Here is a 24,372-nt window from a genome sequence, read left to right as displayed (position 1 = left end):
TTTGGCTTTAATGCCACCAATTTTGTAATCCTAGAAGCATGTTTATCTAGTAAACCCTGTTTTCCATTATGATTATGGCCATGGGTTGGGATGTTGTGATTAGTCAGATCTTCTCAGAAGTATCCCACATGGAGTACCAGTTTTCAGAGAATTCAAATATAAATACAACGAAACTAGGCAATATCAAAAATAATTTAATCATTCTGAGTTGATTCAGAAGGAATCTCATAATCCCTTAGTGTTCCGATATTCTTTTCATTTGGAACATCAGTGACCTCTGAGTGGAGGAAGCACAGAGGTGAGAATTAATGTGTCCAGTTCAGTGCCCAGCTCAGCATCTCCCTAAAGACTTCCTGGCCCGTCCATTACACTGAGGTGATGTCATCCCATCTCTCTCTGTGGTCTTGGGTTTTTAGTGTATACCTCATCCTATAGCATTCAGTCAGCTCTTTCCCTGCCTCTAGTCTCCCAGACCCTCATCCTGGACTCCCTAAGGCCCCATATCCTGACCAAGAAGGAAAGCTTAGCCTCAAGCTCAATCTTCTAGGAAAGTCAGATTGAAGGCATGTCCAGGACCTCAGATAAGGTGGCTCAATTACAACAATGGGGTTCTGCTCTGCTTCCTTGGTCCCTAATGAATTCCAAGGTACAGTGGCCCGAGGGATCAACCTTTGCATTCCTGTATTAGTCCATTGGGGTGGCTGTAACAAAAGTACCATAGACTGAGTGACTTATTTTTCATAGTTCTAGAGGCTGGGAAGTCTAGGATCAAGGCATCAGTAGATTCAGCATCTGGTTGGGGCCCGCCTCCTGGTTCAGAGATGGTCCTTTCTCACTGTGTCCTCACTCTGAGATGTCTTTTATAAGGGCGCTAATCCCACTCAGGAGGATTCTACTCTCCTGACCTAACACCTTACAAAGGATCTCCTACCATCACATTGGGGATTAGGTTTCAACATATAAATTTGGGAGAGACACAAACATCTGGTCTATAGTAATTACATTGCTGTTGGAACAGTGCTTCTGGACTACAGCCTTGTTGTATCCATTAGGATATGCCCAGCAATTCCCTAGAACATTCTTGTTCCATACACACATCCTCCTTCTCACACACAAACACATCCATTCACAGTATTCCACCAAAAAGGGTATAGGGATCTTGTTACCTACAGAGCATCTTATGAAAATTAGAAGATGGAGACCATCCTTAGAAGACAGACAAACAAACAAAACCAAACCCCCCTGGGTAAACACAGCTGCACAGTCCCTTTATGTGGCAAACATACATTTCAGCTCCCAACAGCTCCAGCAGGTAGATACCTTTGTGTAGCACAAACACTATACAATAAATAGCAGCAATGAGAGATTCCACAGTCAAAGAATTTCATAAAATACCATATAGTGTATCTGGCCTCTTGGAGGTTCAGGATGCACATGGTTATATTAAAAGGCTCTGCAAAGACCTGTATACCAAGACCTGTTTAACTTCCTTGAACCTAGCAGACTTCACCTCTCAGATTTGCTTGTCAGTAAAGCCCACTCCTTTTTTTTAATGATTTACATTTCACCTAGCTTTCCCTCAAATGTATTTTCCTTGGAGCCGGCTAACTGGAGAAAATAGCCTTCAAGCTCTCACCAACCTCGACTCCTGTATAGGACCAGTCCAGAAGCAGCCATCACAGCACTCCCTACTCTCTGTCCTATGGGCCATTCCCTTCATTTCATGTTTCTTATCACTAACCATTTTTTGAAACAGTGATAGAAAATTGTAATATCCCTCAGACAAATGACCTCACAGGCCCAAAAGGGCCTTAGCTGTCAACTGGGCACATCTTGGATACCTATTGTGTCCCAGTCAACAGATTTCCCCAAGGCTTAACTCCCTTTTGGTTCCATAGTATGACTTATTCATGGATCACCTACATTATTCCCTAATTATTCCATATAATTCTTTCATCATTTCAAGTCACCCAAACACAGCCCTTAGAGGCAAAGACATGAACTTATCAAGCAATTTTATTGAGTGTCTCTTGTACAGTACCTGTTGACAGTCTACTAGGAGTAAAACATGCTGAATAACATGACCATTAAAAACTGCAACAACAACAACATTTGAGCTGCATATTGTTTATATGAATTTCTGTTATAATGAAAATAAACTAAGGGGCACCTGGATGGCACAGTCAGAGAAGCATCAGATTCTCGATTTCAGCTCAGGTCATGATCTCAGGGTCATGCAGTCAAGCCCTGCATTAGGCTCCATGCTCAGCACAGAGTCTGCTTGAGATTCCCTCTTCCTCTCCTTCTGCCCCTCCTGCTCATGCTCACTCTCACTCTCTTTCTCTAAAATGAATAAGTAAATCTTTTAAAAAGAGAGAGAGAGACTCAAGTCAGGTCCAAGAACCCAAATGTCCATCAACAGATGAATACATAAACAAAAGGTAGTATATCCATGCAATGAAGTATTATTCAGTTATAAAAAAGAATGGAATACGACAAATGCCACAACATGGATGCAACTTTGAAGACATTGTTATGTTTAGTACAACAAGCCAGACCAAAAAGACCACATATTATGTGATGCCATTTTTTATGAAATAGCCAGAAAAGGCAAACCCATAAATACATAAAGCAGACTTGCAGTTGCCAGGAGGGAGGGGGAAGAGGAAATGGGAAGAGACTGCTAATAGGTACAGGAATGACGAAAAAGTTCTGGAGCTAGAGAGTAGTGATGAATGGTTGTACAACCTTGTGAGTGACCTAATGCTGCTCCATTGTGCACTTTAGGATGGTTAAGATGGTAACTTTTATGTTATGTGTGTTTACCACAATAGAACACTGTAAAGATGCTTACAAGAATTAGTTGGTCATTCCCTAGAGCCAGCTCAGGATTATTTTCCATAATCCTCACCCATAAAATTTCACTGGACAGGTTAATCACTACTTCTCTATCATGAGGTTTTTCAGATTAGAATTCCTTTTCATTGTGTAGACCAAACAATACTGAGTAGTTTCCTTTTTCTTATTTGTGCATGGTTATGAAACATTATAGAATTTTCCCATAATGCTATCTCTAGCCTCCTAATATGTATAACTCTAGGTAAGACCATACTGTATTATGCTCCATTCTGGGTACCCCATACTGCAAGATGAGTGATTCCAAAGCTACACTAAATATGGCTTAACTGAGGAGATGTGAGGGTTGGGGGGGAGGGGCAGGGGAAGGATGGAGTGACATAAAAGCTTTCCCTCTTAGAATCAAACTGAAGGAAACCATAACTTCTGTACTCTAGAAAAGGCTCATGGACAATATAAATCTCATAATATAAATATAAATCACCAATCAATTTTTCCTTAGTCCTTTTTTTTTTCTTTTTTTTTTTTTTTTTTTTTTAGTCTTGGCGTCTATAGGTTAAAAGAAATTGGATTTTTTTTTTTTTTAGGTTAAGTACAAAGCCACCAGCAGGGGGAAGTACACAAAGGGATGTCAGAACTGCCTTGGGGCCCCAAAATGTCCTGGGCTCCTCTGTAAACAGGGGGGTTTCTTTTGTGCCTTCAGTTGAAAAAAATAGCCCTATTGTGAGGCTGTGAGAGAAACAACCTTTAATCCTTGCAAAGCCCAATAATATTATGTATATTGACTAAAACCCTGTAGAGTGGGCCTGACAGGGTTTTTTCATTACCACGGTACATTGTAACCTAGCTACCTTTGAAAAGTAACCAACATCGAGAGGCACTTGACATTTGCAAAGTATTATGGGTGTCCTCTCTATGTCCTCTCAAGTTCCCAAATTTACAATGGTCTTAATTTAAAAGTTAAGCCAGGGGATCAATTGCTTAGTGTAGGGCCAGGCTGCCCTTTTTAAAACAAAACAAAAAATACCAAACCCCTGTGGGCCAGTGTGACCTGACTTCCTCATGTGGCTCAGGTTTTGGTGGGCTGCACGTTGTCTTGTGTTTAATTTTGAAGCAAGGTGTCCGAACCCCAGCTGGATGGTCATGTTCCACTCCTCCAGGTGTTGCTGAGATGTATGAAGGCAGCAGCAGCTGGTAATGAGTTGGTGAAAATGAAAAAGGAACATAAGTAGCTTCTTTAGCAAATCCCCTGGAAATGACACAGAGCCTTGAGGATCGATAGCATCGATCTATCCCAGGGCTACAGCCCTGTTCCATCTGACTCGTCTGCAACAGTCAGTCCAAGGAAAATAGCAACATTATTACGGGCAAAACTGTGACCAAATCAACTGGGAAAATCAAACTCCGGCCTGCTTTCAGCTCCCTCTATTTGGGCAGTGGCCATGGGTCAACATTAGAGCAAGGATCAGGCTGAAAGCCCAAGGGAGAACTTAAGTGGGCCATGGCCTTGCTTTCAGAACATATCTTCATGACCTTCAATGGTATTTGCACCACTGTCTGTCTCCTACGGAAGCCCAGATCATTGTGTAAACCTAGATTCCTGAACTGGGAAATTGGGGGATCTAAGTTACTTTCTTAAAAATGTTCAGACAACATTTGAGTCTGTAAGCAAATGGTCTTATTGATGTTCCCAATGAAAACCAGCAGGTTATAATCATTATGAAGTAAATTCAATTTGTTTACGATAGGCTGGTGCTGACACTTCAAAGGTGAATGGACTGACTCTTGACTTGACTCTGGAGTTCAGTCTTCCCAGGAAGATAGATACAATACTAGTGATATCCAGTAGGATAAGAAGTGTTGTAGCAGATAGCAGAAGTGCTATAGAAACCCCAAAGGAGGGGAACCAATCAGGTCGGGAAGGTTTTGCAGAGAGACTGACACTCAGGGTAGAAATGGACTGAAAGAGGCATTGAGTGCCGTGGTAGAGAATTTGGACTTGTCCTATGAGCAGCAAGGAGCCATGAAGCCAGGGACTAATACAATCACATGATGGTCTCAGAAAGATAATTCAGGTGGCAATTGTACCAGTCAGCCATCACCACAACACTGCTATGTAACAAACCTTCCGAAAACATGGCATCTTGAAACAGCAAACATTTATTTTTCCCTTGCCTAAGCTGGCTGTGGCTCTGCTCTGCTTGTCTGATCAGCTGAGCTTGGCTCCAGCCTGTGCGATAGGCTCAAGTCAGCTCCAAGTTTCTTGTCATTCTTATTAGACCGCTTGTTATCCAGTGCTTATTATTCTTATACAGATAACCAGAGCATAAGAGCAAGAACAGAAGGATGCAGTACCTCTTGAGCCTCAATCCAGAGCGAGCATGCTCACACACCCCATTAGCCAAATGGAATCACACGGTTGATTCGCACAGCAATTCAATGAGGAAACATAGTCCACTTGTAGCGGGAGGAACTGCACAGTCACAAAGCAAAGGGTATAGCCATGCAGTTCTAATACCCAGAGGTCAGGAAGCACCGCAAACAGCGATTCCCTCCACCGTACCAGGAGGAGGACAAGCGGGGGGTGGAGAACCATCGGCAGCTTATGATATGTTGAGTATGGTCCATGTAAAACAGACGGAAGCAATTCACTGAGTGACACAGAGAACTTTTCTGAAACTACAGAGTCCAACCAAGTTGGCCTCACCCATATATTTAGAACAGGGAGAAAACGCTAGCTAGAACATTATTAAATGGTTGGTTGAAACATTTAGGAATTCCCGGTTGAATTATAGTCTTGGCAGCAGCTGCCTTCCAGATCCATCTGGTTTGAATTGGCAAAACTGCAGCTGTGCTTGTTGGTACGGGTAAGCCTTTCTTTTGAGTAATGGGCCTGCATGGAAGGGGTGGAGAAAGGAAAGAGAAGGATGAGGCTGTTGTCATGAAAAATGGGTAGAGAGAACAACAGAGCTACTACTGTTTTGCTCGGCAGCATGGAAGTGGGCCTGTGGTTCTGGACTGGAGGACAGACTCTTGTAGGATTACTGGGTCCCCTCTGCTTCTCCTGAGCTGTCATACCCAATAGATGCTGTCACATTGCATACTTGGGTTATGAATTGATTGTTTCGCTTTTATGGGACTGGTATAATTAGTTTCACATTTTTAATTTATAGCATCAGCTAAGCTTTTTAATCCGTTATTTATGGCAAAGAACTAAGAACTAAATTGCCTCCTGCCCCCCTCACAGAAAGCATTTCAATCCCACAGTTTGGTATCAGTTATTTGGTTAAGACATGTGGCCTCCTTAAAGGAAAACTTTTCTCACAGAGGAGTTGCTGTGGCTTCTTTGCATTTCTTCATGTTTGAGTCCTGGAAACCCAGAAAAAAAAAAAAAAAGCCTCAAATGTTTAAATGGAGTAATGTTTCTCTAAAGCGCTGCTTTAGGAGAAAGTGGAGCTGGCAGGGTGGAGAAATTCATGCCAGAAAAGTTCCATTGAAAGAAAAGCTCCTGTGTTTGGTGGCATTTTCTGTCTCTGGCCGCCCCCTATGCAGTACTCGGGCGTATCATTATCTTCCTGAAACAACGAAGGAATGCTGAGCGTATGAGAAGTGAACTCAAAGAGTTGGGGTGTGTAAGAAGAAATCTGTGCTGTTAACCAAGGGTCTTGGAGGTTTAGGTGAGTGAAGGACAGAGCAGCCTGGTAGGCTCAGAAGACATCTGGTCTGCCTCCAGTCTACTTTGGGAGAGCAGCTGGGAGGTTTTTGGCATCTTCCTCCTGTTGAGTTGTATCGATGGCCCCACCATAAGTCACTTAAAAAAAAAAATCACAGTCACACTTATGGATCTGGAAAGACCAGATGCCTCATAGCTCACACTCAGCATGGTTGCTGAGATGGCACGGAGGAACATGGACTCTCTCCAGACTGGTAGCCCCCATGGTAGCTTGAGCTGTAAGCTATAGTTTAGGCTTCCATCCTGGCTTTGATCCTTTGCCCAAGCCCATTTGGGCTGGAGTGTTGAAGGGTTAAAGATGAAGGAGCAGACCGCAGCAGGAGCAGCTCCTACAGGACAAAGGAGGCATTGATACTGAGCTGGGGTCCTCCCCCTGCCCCTGCTCACATCTAGGCTGCGGGGTCTCAGTGTTTACTGAATGTTAAATAAATACCAATTGAATCGTATGTTTAATGAGGTGTATCAAACATGTAATAAGATACATATCTATTAAACAGTTGTGAAATCTCAGTAAATATGTTCTTAATAATAAAGGGTGCAGATGGTTTGCAGATTGGACCAAAGAACAAAGACTAAAGGAGCTTATGGAAGGAATAGGAGAGCCATCTTCTGAAAACTGAGAAGACAGCTGATTCTCAGCCAGAATTTGATACATGTATCTGTGCTCAACTAGAGCAAAAATGGGACCCAGGCCCATTAAGGAGGAGACTATCAACTTTGAAACCTAAAGACTAGGAGAAATAGCAACTAAAATTAAAGACAGAGAAAAAGCTCACAAAAATGTCACCAATGTTTGAAATATATCTTCAGGTTTTAGCAGTACACGATTCTCACCATCACACGTTCACCCCTTGAGTTTCCCCAGGCTGCAGGGCCTAGCCAAGTATTAGAAAACAAAAGAGTCACATGATATGTAGGTAAAGGATTATTAACTTGTTTTTCTTTCTCTAAAAAGTGGTAATTATCATATTATATTGCAATATGCTATCGAAGTTACATCAGCAAACTACTATTGAAAACTGATCTCTTTCTCCTTGCACACACAGGTCAGGCTAAGAGCCTGGATATGCGCGATTGTTTGCCAAATAATTGGTGCTTCCAGTGGAGGGAGAAGAGGGAGAAAGCAAAATTTGCAAAGGGTGGGTGTCTCAGAGTGAATTCTGAAATAAAGACAAGGCTCATGGTCACGCTTCCCAACCTTTCTCAACTCTTTGCACACAACGAAAATGATTCTATTTGTTTGGCTGACTGGAATAATCAAAGGCTGGTTGCTATCGGCCCAGGGACTCTGATCCCTCAGGCCTTGCCATACCATCTTGAGGGCAAAATGAATCATTTTCTCGACACAGTTTGGGAAGCTATGTCCTATATGATACAGAGACACTGGAGCTTCCAGACATTAAGAGTAATGTTCTGTCCTTCAGATCAGAAGCCATCCCAGATATGAAGCAGTCAGAAAGTGCGCAGGTGTATATACGATTACAATAATTAACATTTATATTGCTTCCCATGTGTTTGACATTGTTTTAAGTGTTTACATTTACTAACTTCAACAACACAATAACTATGACCTGGGTATTATTATTACCTCCACGTAAGAAGGTGAGGAACGAACGTGACACAAAAAGGGACACAAAAAGAAACTCACTTCCCTAAAATCCCCCAGCTGGTAAGTGGTAGCAATGGGGTTCTAAGCCAGCTGGTTTGGCTAGCCCGGGCTAGCCATATTTGTCACTCCCACTCTGTAACAGCACTTTCCAAAAATTTTTGAGTGATGGATCACATAGAAAAGACCTTCTTTAGAGTATATTGAAGTAAATACTGGAGACCCCTCACCGCCCCAAGCATAGGGCTGGGGCCAGAGCGGTAGGTGAGCTGAGCGGCTGCATAGCCCACACCAGAACCCTCTAGCACTATACTATACCCGTGTGCCATGGCATACGAGTTTAGACGTTCTGCCCTGTACAAGTATCTAGAATGTTCACAGCAGGGTTATATATAGCAGCAAACAAATGCCTCCCAACAAGGCATTCAACAGACTTGTGGCCTGTTGAAAATGTGTAAAGTCCATATGCTAACATGCAAACCTCCCTAAGATTTCATAAAGTTTGATGTAGACGTATATTTGTTGGCTCAGAAAGATGTTCATAACACATTATGGTAAAAAGAAAATCAAGTGACAAAATAGTAAATAGAGTTTGACCTCATTTTCATTTTTTAAAAAAGAACATAGGTATTATGCATACCTCGTATATCTGTTTACCCTATCTTTTTTCCATAATGAACATGGATAACTTAAAAGTTTTTAAAAAGGAGGGGATTCATCTGCTTAATCCTACAGAGGAACTATGAATGTACAGGTTCCACTTCACTCTAAATGTAGTTTCCCCAGACCAGTGACTTTCAACCTTTCATTGTCATCGTTTCTAGCAGCAGAATTCTTTTTCTAATAAAATCTTACTCGCAGCCTCAATATATAAAAACAAACCAAATGGAGCTTCTCTGATTGAAGCCAGGTGTGAAGCCCAGAGCCCACCACCCACTTACCACCCTCCTTCCCCACCACTCCATTTCCAGTTGGGCCCAGTCCACGGAATGCTGCCCTGGACCATTACAGGAGAATCTTTGTGGCCCAAAAAAAAACATGCTTTGGAGGAGTAAGTCCATCTCAATCATCAAAATCATTATAACTGAGAGAAATAATTGAAAACTTGTTTATTAAAAAAGAAGATTCTTTAGGACTTAAATTTAAATGTAGGCTTTTACCAAACCCTGTTCTATGGATAGTAAATAGAGACAACCGAGTAGTTTATCCATGTGGCAGCTTCCTTGTACCTAGCACAATGCCTCCATCATGAATACAAGTTACCCTGCTTTGTATATTTACTACTACTTGATTTCTGTTCATTGCTCTGTTGTCCTTAAGTGTCATTGAACCTCAAGAAAAGTCCAGAAAGAAGCCCAATGGCCCAGATACTCTACTTTCTCACACCTTGTTTAAGTTTGCATTTATGGTAATTACCTGCCTTTTCAAGGGGCAAATCAATTGCTGTTGGTGGAAAGTTATTTTAAAGAAAACTGGGTGGTTGTGTTTTTTTAATACAATATGGTCCCCAACAACCAGCATTTGTGGCTGACCAATCATGGCAGGGTGCGACAAAACAGAACCAAGCCACAATACTGCCCTGATGTAGACTTTGAATCTAAATTCAGGGCTGTTGACCTCATCTTGTGTTTCTCTAGAAAGGACCCAACAGTCAACCGAAGAGGTAACTTTCTGCTTGTATTTACTATTCATTCTCAAGAAGAAAGCTGAATGATCCATAACGGGTCCATGATCATTCAGTCATTGGAGAGCTATAGTTTTTGTTAACTTTGCCTCCCAACCATTCAGGAAACCAAAATAATATTTGAAAAAAAATCTTTCTGAAAAAGAAGCCTACAAATTCCTACCTCTTTCCTCTTTCCATGGTTTTCATGTCTGCCATCTCTGTTCCTCAACATCAGAGTAGCCTCGTGACTCTTAGAAAGGATTAATTGCGACACTATAAGCTCAACTCTACTGAGCTGAGTCGAAATCTTGTTCTGTATGCTACAGGTTATTAGGGTTAGCTGAAAGAATGTGCATTTATTTACTGAAGGTACTTTATAAATCAATATCTTGTTTTTGAATTCAGGTCAATAGGAATAACTCTGAAACACAACCAACAACTATAGCAACCCTAAAACAGCACTTTCAACTTATTGATTTTTTAGAAAAGTATCTTTTCCTGGCATTATTCACACACCCTTGATAAGCAACTCAATGCAATCAAAAAATTTAATGGATTTTTTTTACCCCCCAAATATATATTTATATATTTTTCAACATGCCTTTGAATTGCAGCCAGTTAGGTTCTTTGAAAAGGATAAGTTCGGGAGAGACATGAAAGATGGAGTTTGCATTTACTCCTTCCCATTTGTACAGGGAAGCATTTTGCTGATTCAGTGTTAGGGCAGAGCTCACCAGATCCAACAGCTATTTACCATTTAATTTCATTCAGTCTTTCGGCGATTTTAGATATTTCTCTAGTTTTGCTGAGAAAAATTCATTTCTTGTCATGTGCCAGTATTTATCAAGCAGCTTCACCAGTCATGGTCTTGACCTGGGGCACTTCAAAAAGCAAATGTGTAGTCAGAACATTTCTTTCCTTCCAGGCGAAGTATTCTTAATCTGGGTGTCCATAGACATCAGGGTATTGGTGAAGTTGCAGAGTTATTCACAAACGTGTGTATGTGTGTGTACATGCATGCGTGTGCATGCTTCTTTCTTGGACAAGGGACAACATGCATGGTTCCTGGGGGAACCATGGCCCTGAAATGGCCATGAATTGTTGCTCTAGAACAACAGTTCTCGAAGTGTGGTCTGGGAACCACTGGGTTTCCTGTTGTCTCTGAGGTCAAATTATTTACATATTAATAGAAAGACATCATCTTTTTCACTCATTCTCTCACAAATGTACATTGGAGCTCTCCAGAAGCTACATTAACATATTATATTGCAGCAGATTGAACTCAGAAGCAGAGCTGAGAAACTAGCTATCTTCTCTTAAGACTAGATGCTAGAGATTTACAAAATGTGATGCACCGCCACTCCTCTCACCAAATTATTTTGGCTTGGGACATGTAATTGTTTTTATGAAAATATGTGATTTGTGTTAACATATAATGAGTGCATTATTTTATTTCTAAATGAGTCAGTTGTTTAAAAAACATTTTCATTTCCATCTTTCATATATCCAGACAAAACCTCGTTGGCATCCTTAATAACTTTTCAGATTGTAAATAGGCCCTGAGGCCAAAAAAGGTTGAGAATCACTGGTTTAGAAGATTTAAGACTTTCTTTGAGCAACACTAACAGACCAAAGTAAAAATAGCCATACGGTCTGAGAATTAATTTTCCAACTAGACAGTTTGTGCTGTTCCTTGAATATTGGGTTGAACCACATGAAATTGCGAATGTTCAACCATTATTTGCTTACAAAAAAAGGGTCATTTCATTTGGTAAGCCTAATAAAAAATGATATTATTATTTATTATGTCTTTGGCTTTTCAGATTTGATTGGGCAATGCTGGTAAGTTTCACTGCTTTGTGTGCACATCCTTATCCTTATCCTGGTTCCTTTTGTAAGCTAACATTTTCCTTTCTAAGTACTTTCTTCAAATTTTAATTATGAAAGTAATATATATATGACTTAGGAGAAGTATAGAAAAGTACTAGAAGGGACATCCCAGATCCACCATCCAGAAATAGCTTCCTGTAGAGTATTCTTACCAATATGTTACTTTCACTCAGTTATCAAGGCACAGTTCACCAAAGTAAGAGCATACTGCATTTTTTCAATCACAAATCCTATGTTTTTCATTTAACACTATTATATTAACATTCCCCATTTTGTTTAAATCTCATCACTAAAAAATCTGTCATATTTTTTTCTGATTATAAAAATGAACAGGCTCATCTTTTTCATCTGTGAAAGTATAGAAAATTGTGAAGAATTAAATCTTTCAGTTAGCATTCTCATGCCATGCCATGCCATGCCGAGAATGCCAACTCATTCCTTTGGCTTCATTATTACCTAGTTGCTAACCAAATGAACTAACTCTAAATATCTCCATTCAGAAAAATCATGCCCATGATTTTGTTGTATTTTTCTCTGTTTATGCATATTGTTTTATACTCTATATCATACCGTTTACATGGTTTTCCATTCTGTTTTTCATACAACGAACAGTTTTTGTGTCAGTGGAATGCTTGTCATAAATAGTTTGTTTATGGGATAAGTTTTATCACGTGATGTAACATTATCTATTAACTATCCCACTATTTTTTATATCACTGGCACTTTCTCACAAACATAAATAAGGCTGCTGTGAACATTTTGAGGCATACATAAATCTTTTTCTCTACTGGAGTTTTTTTCACCTTGTTTCTCAAAAATGGAATCATCCCAACTCAGAGGTTCCTGTCACACAAGTGTGTCACTGATGGTGTTAAAGGAGATAGTAGTCCTGCAGGAAAAGAACAGGTCCCCCAGTTCTGCAGTATTGAGCCAGAGGGCAGGAACATACATTTGGCTCATTTCTTGCAGATTGCTTTCTAAAAAGTTGTCCTGGTATACCTTTAAATGTGCCATGTTGGAGTGGCTATTTTATTTATCTGTGCCAGAAGTGGATTTTCCCTGTGTCTCTTTCCCCTCCCTACCCCTCTTGTCTCCTCCCCTCCACCCCTCTCCCTTCCCCTCTCCTCTGTCTTCCAAAGGACATTAACAGGGAAAATGTTATCTTATTTGGATGATTCTAATCTGTAGTGATGTAGAAATCGTTTTCCCAAATATTATTTGCTGTCTACTGACTTTGCCTCCCTCTCTAGTGAGTCACTTTTGTTTTCAAGGTGGCTAACTAACACTGGAGTCAAACCTTAATAGCTCTGGTCTATAGTTATAAAATGAGTGAAGCCAAATGGCCCACAGGGCACTGAACTCATTCTTTTGGCTTCATTATTACCTAGTTGCTAACCAAATGAACTAACCAGCCACTGTTGGAAATATCCCTGGCTAGAAATACAAAATGTTAAAACCACAAGTAACCTTCTCATTATATCCTACACTGGTCAACATCCCACTGCAGTCTAATTTAGGGCCCTATAATTTAAGAGGAAAGTGAATAACTTATACTTCAAAAAAGGAGTTTATTCAAAGAAGAATAAACTTGAAACTGGCCTTATTTAACTGGGAAACAAGTGGTTAGGAAGCCCTGCATATCATCTAATACCTCCCTATCTCTTTCTTTGGAGTTGAAGTTTCTTGAAGGCTCTCAAGAGCCTTTCTCTGGATCTATGTATCAACATATTTGAGATAGTAAGTCTGACAAGACAGAGCCATGTCTAATTCTCTTTTTACAATTTTGCACCATTTCCTTCCTAAGCATGGCAGCCTGTGTAGGAATTAAAAAGGAAGGTGGGAGAATTGTTATATATGTATTTAATGAAAAAAAATACTGAATACATGATAATATGCGAGAGGGCTCCAGATGCCAGTAAGAATCTTTGAATGATGGATCTTGAGAAATCCTACCAAGGTGTAGCTGTAAATATGGTCTAGATAGCAAAGGCAATTATGAACCATGAACTTCCCTAGGGATAAAAAGAAATCAAAATTGAAGGAGAAAGACCCTAAAATGAATGTCTAGAGGGATGCTTGGGTGGCTCAGCAGTTGAACATCTGCTTTTGGCATGATCCTGGAGTCCCAAGATCGAGTCCCACATCAGGATCCCTGCATGGAGACTACTTCTCCCTCTGCCTCTCTAGCTCTGTCTCTCATAAATAAATAAATAAAATCTTTTTAAAAATAAATAAACGTCTAAAAACGGGGGAGTCCTTGTTTTCCTGAGTTCTATTGGCCAGATCTATTTATTAATTATCCCTAGGCCTGACCAATATGAATGATGGTTCATAGTGATGACCTGGAGGTGAGGGGCAGAGTAAGAAGTGCTCTTGAAGTACCCTCTAACTCTTCAAAGAAATACCAAAGTAAATATATTTTTTTGTGGGCTAATTCTTTCAAAATTGGTAATCCATGTGTGGTACGTATGATAATTCCATATATTGTTTTATTTAACCAGAGCACTACTTGAATAATCCATTTCCCTACAACAGTGAAGAGTTGATGCTAGTCTTTAAGATGGAGCTAAGCGCCAATCAATTGCATCTCTATTGTACATTGCTCAAGGAATTTACATGAGCACAGCTGAATATCAGTTGTTTTCTTGCTCTGTGATAGAAGTTCATTTTTAAAACCCCAAATTGCAATTTGTCAAAGTCCATTTGCCAGTTCTTTAACAATTTCAGCCAAATTGTAAATTGTATAACTGTCTACATCATTTGCATACATAATCATGTTAGAGTGATGGTATAATCTGGGCACATCATTTACGGGAAAAGGGAACAATAGCAGCCAGCTTCCAATTCTTGGTATACTCAGAGTAATTTATTACGTGGCTGATGTTTTCTTTCTAATTTCCACCAAATGATCTCTTTTAGAATGATGAGCAGTAAGGATGGCTGTCCCTTGTGTATTATCTTTACTGCTTTCCTAATCTTGAATTGAGAGCCAAGATGAGCACCATGTTACATGTCTGCTTCATTCACACACAAACACACACACACACACACACACACACACACACACATGCACGCACAGTAATTTCAGTCCAAATAATATCACAAGAGTTCAATGAAACATCCTCCTCAAATGATGCCCCTGTGTTAAATTAATTTAATCTCTGGATCTAGTTATTGAGTATTCTTTTCTGTGCATTGACAATTTGCCAATTGCTTGCTTCCTATTTTTAATCAATCTTGCAGATAATTTACCAGCCAACTAAATCGTTTTACTGGCCTATCACACTTCTCAACCCGACAGAGAGCAAAAGTAAATACAATCAGTCTTGTGTTGCACCATCGGAAATTTATGATGACCCCAGGCAAGTAGCTTTCTGCAAGACTAATTTATGTATAGTCACATCTGTCACTGTGGCACTTGGACACGTCTTAGGTTTTTTTATTAGTTATTCCTGGTAACAACCCAGTGAGATCACAAGGTAAGTTAGATACACCCTTTCTTAAGAGGCCTCTGAAATTCATTAGATGCCCACATTTTGAGACTCAGCCTTCAAGTCAGGAGCATGGTCCAGACCATAGATCAGAATAATCTCGAGTCCTAAGACTCAGAATCTCTGCCAGGCCCAAATTCATTATTCTGCTTATTCATTTCTTCCCCTACAATAAACACTGTAGCCCAGAGAGGAATTCACTTCCCCGGGGTCATAAAATAATTTAGTAATAGCAAGATTAGGCTCCCTTGTAAGTTAATGGTTAACACAGACTCAGACAGATCTGGATTCAAATCCTGCCTTAGTCATTTACTAATGGTGTGACTTTGGACAGGTTGCCCAGCTTCTCTTGCAACACCATCAGCTTCTTTAGAATGAGGAAAACAGCCTGGATGGCTCAGTCAGTTGAGTATCCAACTCTTGGTTTCAGTTCAGGTCATGATCTCAAGGTCGTGGGATCGATCCCCACATTGGACCCCACACTCAGTGAGGAGTCTGCTTGAGTTTCTCTCTCCTCCTCTCTCTCTGCCCCTCCCCACTACACACACACACTCTCTCTCTCAAATAAATAAATAAATCTTAATACATACATACATATATACATAAAATGAGGAAAACAGAACCTACACTATAGAGGTTACTATGAGAGTTGAAGTAATAACAGCTCCCCTATCTGAATGTTTCTGGGCTAAGCTGTGTATATTTCCTACTGTGTTTAATCTGCACCCCAGCCTTGCAAGGTATGGAGGCATATCTCTGCAGAGAGCTCCAGATATAGGATCTATACTTGCTGTTATTAGGATACTATATGGTAAAGAACACCAGCTTGGTTGTCTTCTTATCCTGTCTGAAAACCTGCTGTTTATTTATCAAAACACCTTAGAATCCAAAGAGAAATTTTTTCAATTCAAGTTGCAAAATCACAGGTTAATGGAATTTAAAATAATTTTGGCTTAAAATACTCAAGTGTGGGCAGAGAGCAACTGATGAAGCTCTCTGCTAACTCTCAGAACAAATCCATATAATCTCAGCTTTCATATACAAGCATGAAACTCAGCAGATCCAGCTGTCTCCTGAGTTACAGATTCACAGTGCCACTACCTCCAGCACGAGTCAAACTCATGACTACGGAGCATTGCTGAACAGTGGTTTTATACACACAAAACTCTTAGAACAGTGTGTGTCCTACAGTAAGAGTTCAGTTAGTGTCGGATCAGCTTTTTTAATATCCAAAGCTAAGAAGATTCCCCTATCCAGTTTGAGATTTGATGGACTGGTACTTTTTTATGGCCTAATGATACCATAGAGCTTTCCATGGATGTTTATGGGACAGAAACGCATGTGCACGCATTATGGGCAAGGCATCTTTAGAGATAGAAGGATAAAAAAGATGTGAATTTTGACCTCAAAGAGCTTACACTCTGTTGAAAGAGTGGTGGGGATCCTGTCCATAATGCAAATCAAACTGTGGAAATTTTTTTAATAATGTATATAAGTAAAATGCAATAGGATAGGAGGGATCATATAAGGAAGTGCCATGAGAGCAGAGCCCTGAGGGATTAAGTCACACTTCCTTCCTTTTAGCCATCTATTCACCCTTCCTATCCAACAACAGGCTCTAAGTAATAGGAATACAAGATCAATGCATGTATGATCTCCATCATCAAGGCCATTTCAGGTATAAGGAAGAGAGACACATGTAGATCAGTGGCTACTGGACAGTGGTGTGGGTGCTCATAAAGTAGGCACAAAGGGGCTATAGGAACCCAGAGAAAGGTCTTCTAAATTGAATGAGAGATCAGAGAAGGCTTTCAGGAGGAGGTGATGCTTGAACCAAATTTAGAATAGCTTAGGGAGACTGAGAAGAGAGTAGAAGATGAGGAAGAAAGAACAAGCTAGGTCAAGGCATAGAGGCAAGAAAAATGGTGGAGCTTTATGGCACCCCAGCTAGTTCAGAACATGCAAGAGGATAGGGAATGAAGGCACAGTAAGGTAGGCAGGATGGCCAGGACTCTGATGCAGCCAAAGCAGAGCAAGGGAGGGAGAGGGGGCAGCATAATCAAAGGCATTAGATATAAGAGTGAATTACGTGAAAGACAACAAGTGGTGTAGCATGGCTGGAAGAGAGATGAGTCTGGGAAGGTAAAATGGGGCAAAGTCCACATTCCTCCAGTAGAATTCCTGTCTGGCTCTCTCAGCACTGTCTGGTTGGTCCAGTTCTCAGTGATACAGTGTAGTCATTCTGCCTCCAGCAACTGAAACATCTTCCCCTGCCTTACTGATAGTTTTATGACTTTGATTTTGATTCTGGGCCAAACTGGCCATATGGCCAAGCTGCCTTAGTACAGAAACTCTTTGAGCCATTTGCCCTAGGTACCATTCATATTTTTCTTCTCAGGCTTCAGACTTCTCTTCCATGTGGCTTTTGACTGACCTCATATTTTGGCCAACAGTTAGTGTTGGAAAAAGATGGTTAGGAAATAAATACCTAGGAGATAGTTGGTTCAAAATGAAGACATTCTTTGAACAGTGTTCATTCTAGAGAATCTCGAGGACTCAGCAGTGTTGGATCTAGCCCAGATTTTGGCCACATCTATGACTTCTAACAAGACTGGTATTCTTACCTATTGGCCTGAGGTAAAGAGTGGGTGTTGGGCTGCAGCAGCTGTAGAGTGAATAATAGTAAATATAAATCTCTGCATTCAAATGTCTTTTTTTTAGAAGATGATTATATAAGTCACAGAAAAAGAAGGCTCGTCTTTTTATGATCTTGCTGTTTTCTGGGAATTTTGTCAGTCTATAGAGAAGAGTCTGATCACTTTTAGATTGCATTGGATTCCTCAAAAATACTGGCATGCCCCAAGCGCCTTTTCTTTTTTTAATATATCGTCAGTATTAATAGCTGATGGCATTTTTTTTCCTAAAAAATTTAGTCCAATAAATGCATACTATGCCCCCACGTCTTTGTTTGGTGTTATAGATACCAGTGAGACCCTATGCCTTTCTTCAAGGAGATTTCATGTAATTCAGGATTACATAAAACAAAACAAATCTCCCTCTTCTTTATTATATTTAAAGGTCTTTCAGTATCTCTCTTCTTGCTCTAGAAGAGCCTTTCTCAGACCAAGTTGCAGAATCAAGTCTAAGATGCTTTAGTAGCATTTTCTTCTCAGCTGAACAACAAAATCATTGAATTCCTTTGAGTCCAGTGAATCTGCCTTAACAGTCCAGGTTTATTTCAGAACAAAAAGAAATCCACTTGGAAAATGTAGAGCCTTCATAGACAAAATTGCCCTGACTAATCAAGCTCTTTAGGCTGAAACTTGTATTACTTCATACACTAAAATGCCTGGGGTAGGTGGCTTCAGGCTTAGCTGGATTCAATGGCTCAACCAGTAACACCTGTCTTACTTCCCGACTCTTCACACCACCTTTGTTCTGTTTACCTCATTCCCCAGCGGGCTGTTTGCATGTGGTAGCCCCTTGCAGTTCCAGGCTCACATCCTGCTCATATAATCACCCCAAGGGCCAATGGTTCTAGCAAAAGTCCTAGTTTGGGCTTTCATTATCTCAGTGTGGGTCCAGACTGTGGACACGGTGGTGTGGGGTCCAGCTGGCCAGACTCAGGTCAGCCTGGACTCAGGGGTTTGGGTCAGCCCTACCCAACCAACCAGACTGAGGGCAAAGTCAGGTGTCTCCTTACCAAAGAAATTTAGAGTCAATGTTCCAAAAGAAGAGGAAGAGAGACAGAGCAAGCAATAACCACTGTCCACTGCGATTACCTCAATACATTCTAGCATATTGGAAAATCAGGTGGTACAAGTCAGGTAAAAAACATACAACTAAAAAAAAAAAGATAGTAACAACAACATAATTACTGATGGTCAATTAAAAAGTAAAATATGCCCCCCCAAAATTTTGGGTTTTTTCTTGATCTTCAAATGCCTTTGATTTGATTATTTGATTGGATTATCCTCACTGATTTAAACAGATTACACTGCAATTGGCCTAGGTGATTCCTAAACTCATTTTAAACAAACAAACAAAAAAAAGTTGGGGGAAAGGGGGGTGGGGTGGGCACCTGGCTGGCTTAGTCAGTGGAGCATGTGACTCTTGATCTCAGGGTCATGAGTTCAAATCCCATGTTGGGAGTAGAGATTACTCAAAAATAAAATCTTTTAAAAAAATCCCACAGTTCTATGAATTGGTTAGGTTGATTAGTTCACTGTTTTGGAACCATCTAAGGAAGGTTTTTGGGTCATAAAATTAAGTAAACTAACATAGTACTGTGTAAACATTCTGACACTCATCAGGTTTTTTCAGGCCATAGTTTCCCTAAAAGGCCAATCTAAGATACACCCCTTCAGGGGATTCTTTATTTAATATCACTTCATAGAAGAAGTGAAGATGGAATTCAGCCCTATATTTGGATGAAACTATATCATTTTTATATGATTATTTAATAATATTATATTTTTTCTTCAAATGTATAAGCACATTCTCACCATGACTCAAAATATATAAAATAGAAATTCATGAAGGAATTTTATGGGTAAAATGGAAAGTATTCCATAGAAATATATAATAAAATAGCTGAATAAGTTTTTAATGATAAACTTTTAAAAGCAAAATAATAAGGTCCAACTCTGAGACTAGAAATTCCACCAATTTTATTTGATTTACTAGTATGGATCAAAATGATACTTCCCTCAAAAAATATATAATTTTTAGTTTATTTTCCTCTTTATGACACTGGTGTGTTTTACCCAAACAAAAACTCTCCAGAAGATATTTACCATTTCATTCTATATTTTTCTATTGTGCTCATATTTTCTTTTACTTACATTTTTTCCATGGGAACCTTGGTCCCAATAAAAAGCAAAAATCTATTTCATAAATTGACAAGAGTGGCGACTCCTTTTTTTGAAAAAGATCATAATAAACCCAGCTTTATCAGCTTTACAGTTATTTCATAAGCCTTTTTTTTAACTAAGTACTGCCATCTACAAAACACTCTTAATTTCATTTCTGAAATAAAATTTACATGAAGTTCAGTAGCTCATTGAGAATGCAACAACATTCATTGTGGAGTTAGCATTGTTCATCTTCTCATTGTAGCATTTGAACTATTGTGAGGCTATCTTCCCATCCACCATGGCCTCCCACAGGTACTTGTTTTCGCGATGAGATTCGCCAATCTTTCATTATTCCAGAAAAGATAGTAGCCGACTGTCTCTCTCTAGTGGACTCGGTGATCTTACCTTGAGGTGTTAAGAATCGCTAAGGGCTATAAGGACTTGTGTAAATTACAGCCATGCAGAGAGGTGTTGAAAAATCAATAAGTAATGAAATAGTACTGGAGTGAAGTAGCCAAGAGAGCAATGGGTGGGAAACTCCCGAGGATGCAGTTTCATTTTGTCAAAAGGTAAAAGAAGATGTTCTGATGTGTTTCGATAAAACTGGCTTCCTTGGAAATGAGAGGCTATTGGCATAGATGGCGGGAGAGTCATTCCAACGCGCCATAAAATACAGTGGACTGTGGACTTCTTCGTACAACAGTTTAATTTTAGACAACCATGCATTTCATTCTAGTGGAGCAATAAGTAGGGCATTTTCTTCAGCACGTTGGGTGTTTGCCCTGTCACAGTTTTCTGTTCCCTCAATACTTGAGTGCACCCCCATTTCTTCTCTTCAGGGGATCATCTATATCGCCTTCACAAATCATCTTCATCCTTTCTGATCCTGCTTTAGCAATGTTCCCTCAGAAAGTCATAGTGTGGTTGCCTGCCCACCTGCTCACAGAAGGCTCTAGATACATTACAGCCTAGAGGCTGAAAGTCTCTTCTAAGCCTAGTAGCCAAAGGGCTTTGTTTTGAATGAAACATTTGTATAGTTGAGAAGCCCTGAGCTGATATTTAAATCTCCTGGTTTCTTTTTCTTTTATTTTTTTAATTTGAAATGACATATATCCATGTTTCTTGTGTTGATGACCTGTTTTGAGGAAGTAGAACTGATTTTTTACAAAAAGAAGTTCATGGGGCATTTGAATATAAAAAGGAAGTGGGTGGGGGAGAGAGATCTAATTCAGTCAAGTTTGTTGGAGAGAACCTGCTTCCCCCCTGCTTCTGGGGGAAGGACCCCTTTGTCTCTACCCTTCCCAGTGGTGATAATGCCCTTCACTCCTTATGTGTCCATCTGGTATATAAATGAAGCTATCTACAGAGAAGGATCAACCAGCCACCAATTGAATCTAGAGTCCTAGATCAAGGAAAGGGGAACCATAAACATGCCACCCAAGAACTGGTTGAAATGATGGAATTACACTTGCTTTTTGTGTCTCTTTTTTACTTACATGTAGCTTCTAGCCTTTGTTTGTCGATACACCAATGAAACCTGAAAATGTCCCCAAGCTGTCTTTTGGGTCAGTTGGTGTCACTCCAGCAGTAAGAGTTGAAACTTAAAAAAAAAAAAAAAAAAGATAACCAGTATGGAAGAGAAGAGAAGAAAATAACCAAAGTTTGAATAACCAAAAGACTTGTAGTCTTGGTGGTACTGTGACTTGTGTCTTAAAATACCAAATAAAATATTCTACTTACCTATTTTCCCCTTACAGACACCCAGGTACATCTGACCGCTGACAAGCAGAATCTTTCATATCTGATAAAGCAGGGCAGTAACCACAAAGTGAAAAGCATTGAGATGTGAACCAACTACCAGTCTATTCCCAGCCTTTTTATGATATGTTGAGTATGTTTCCCAGTAAGTAATGAACTGGTCTTAAGTATTATTTCTTATTCTATGACTGTGTCTGCCTTTATCATGTAGTATTGGAAATGAAGACATATATACATTTAATAGAACTATGTACACTTCAGGACTCAGGAAACCACTTTCTCTCTGAAATATCCAGATAGAGAGTAAGTGGCTTGGGTAGCTTGAGTTATCTGGTGATTTGACTTCCCCCTTTCACTTACATGAACATATAGAATAAATTGCATTGTTTGTGCCCGGCATCTACTACATTTCTAGATAAGAGCACAAAGATGACAAATCCAACAGACCATAGACAAGTACTTGTGTTGCTCACTATAACCATTATGCTTGGCTGTCCTCTACGTGACATACCCACAGTAAATCCCTGCTAGTCATGCTTCCATACCATGGACATAGCAATACCCATCTGCTCTGACAATTCATCTGTTGATGCCATTATCCATTGTTTATGACATTGCAACCACAGTAATGAATTGATATGTCTTGATCTTTGAAATGCTCAGACAGGAGGCCACACATTATAAGAAAAAACAATGTCATGACAACTCTATTCGGCAGGGGTTGGAAATGTATATTGTGCAGGAAAATGCATTAAAGTTGAGAAGGGTTTTGTTTAACATGATGGTTTTAAAGACGTAAACAATTATGATGGGCAATAACTCCTTCAATCAGAAGATTGTGAAAAAGCTCTACACAGGGTGCTGGTGTGATTCCAAGTCGTGCTACCATCACAAAACACTAGGGGTCACCATATTAATACCAGTGTCCTGGCTCCATTGCCCTCCAGAGAGCCTACCATCCCAAAGCAGTAGGCTCCCTGTTTATTCAAGGAATGTTGCTCAGTGCCTATCTTCATGACGTGTAACCATTTGCAGTTATTTCAAGCTCCACTAAAATAATGGGGTAGAGTCCTCTCTAGGCCTCTTTATGGTGAATGACATTTTTTTAAGGGCCACCTAAGAGCATCAATCCAATATTTTGGGCTAGAGGTAATTATAAGGGGTGTGCAGGCCAATTAACCAAATATAGAACATTTTCATTCAAGAGCTACACAGTATGCCAATTCAAATGTTCTGCTAAAGCTTGAGTCTCTCAGACCAAGATGATACTTTCCCATTTGCCAGGATGGGGGCTTCTGTTGTGTGTTGACTTTAAAAATGAATGTCTTGCTCTTCCTTTGTTCCTCATCTCTATGCTTTCGATCCCCAACTCAGAAATTATTTTCCAAGGACAAAATTTCAGCAGTTGTCTATCAGCTACAGATAGGCAGTCCCCAGGCTTCACCACAGCCCTTAGGCTCAGAATGGGAAACGGGTGGCCCAGGTCCATAGGGGGCCCCAACCTCCTAGTGACATGATTCTACTTACCCCTTTTTCAGCTTTAAAGGATAATCCTACCCACCCCACCACCATAAGCAGGAAGCAGTAGTTATCTCATTTGGGGTAACGCTTCTGAAGGCTGGGATTAAAGCAGTTGAAGATCTGTGAACAGCATTTAAACCACAAAAAGAGTATTGCAAGGGAAGCAGATGGCAGGTGATAATAATGGTAAGATCATAGCCTAGCTAAAGTGCACTTTCAAAGTCAAAATTAATTTCAAAGCTTCTGGATTTGTACATGTTCTCAGTGTTTCTCTTTCATTTATTTACTGAGTACCTAACACATGGAGGCATGTGTTAGGCAATAGGGGAGACACAAATATATACATGTGCAAAGAAGATAACTAGTGGGTACTGTGTCCTTTTCCTTGTCCTCACCATTTGTGCAAGTGCCTTCCTTACCCAAATATATCCCTTCTGTACCTGCCACTTGTCTCCTACCCCATTCAGTCATGGTCTCTTGCTTTCCTCTGCATTCCCTCCTCTTCTGGACTTCCCATCACTTACCTTCGTCCTTCCTTTTTCTCTCTAGCCCATTTGATTGTACATAATTATAGAGAAACTGAAGTGTACTTTGTAGTATGCACTTACCCTCCTTAGACTTCATTTTAAGGCAGGCATTTCTTTCTCTAAGAAAAGAAAATATTGATATGACTTTGATCTTCGCATATAACCTTCAACCAGTTCTTTTCTGCGGGTTTATCAGCCCTTGATAGAAAAAAAACAAGGGATATCCTCTTTCTTCCCCTAGAACAACCATAGTTTAGTGGGAAAGTGGTTGAAGATATTTCTATGTAGCAAATTCTGCAAAGCCCATGGTACAGAAGTAGAGAAATAAATCAAATGCATACAAAAGGTATTTGTTAAGTAGGTATTTTGGGAGACTTGAAATATGCTTCTGTCTAACCTGAAAATTAAACTCTTGTGGGTCTAACCCATAATTCCTATGAAATGACAATGGAGTCATCCAGGGTATAA

At 40.0% G+C, this 24,372-nt stretch overlaps 1 protein-coding gene across 21 annotated transcripts in view; it reads left to right on the top strand.

Annotated features, from left to right (window-relative positions):
• ZFHX3 (zinc finger homeobox 3) overlaps positions 1–24,372 on the top strand; it is a 525,132-nt gene that overhangs the window by 145,951 nt on the left and 354,809 nt on the right. For 14 of the 21 annotated variants that reach the window (XR_007410986.1, XM_049110732.1, XM_049110726.1 and 11 more), the window contains 2 exons: positions 21,856–22,001; positions 23,395–23,563. The exons of 1 other annotated variant lie outside the window; for it this stretch is intronic. The gene's annotated coding sequence lies outside the window, so the exon portion shown is untranslated. Of the gene's footprint in view, positions 1–7,635; positions 7,729–21,855; positions 22,002–23,394; positions 23,564–24,372 lie in introns of all 21 variants that reach the window. 6 more of the 21 variants (XM_049110731.1, XM_049110741.1, XM_049110740.1 and 3 more) reach the window with 2 other exon arrangements.

The sequence above is a fragment of the Canis lupus genome, chromosome 5, assembly GCF_003254725.2.
Source record: "Canis lupus dingo isolate Sandy chromosome 5, ASM325472v2, whole genome shotgun sequence".
Classification (NCBI taxonomy): Eukaryota; Metazoa; Chordata; class Mammalia; order Carnivora; family Canidae; genus Canis; species Canis lupus.
This window is presented reverse-complemented; position numbering and strand designations above follow the sequence as displayed.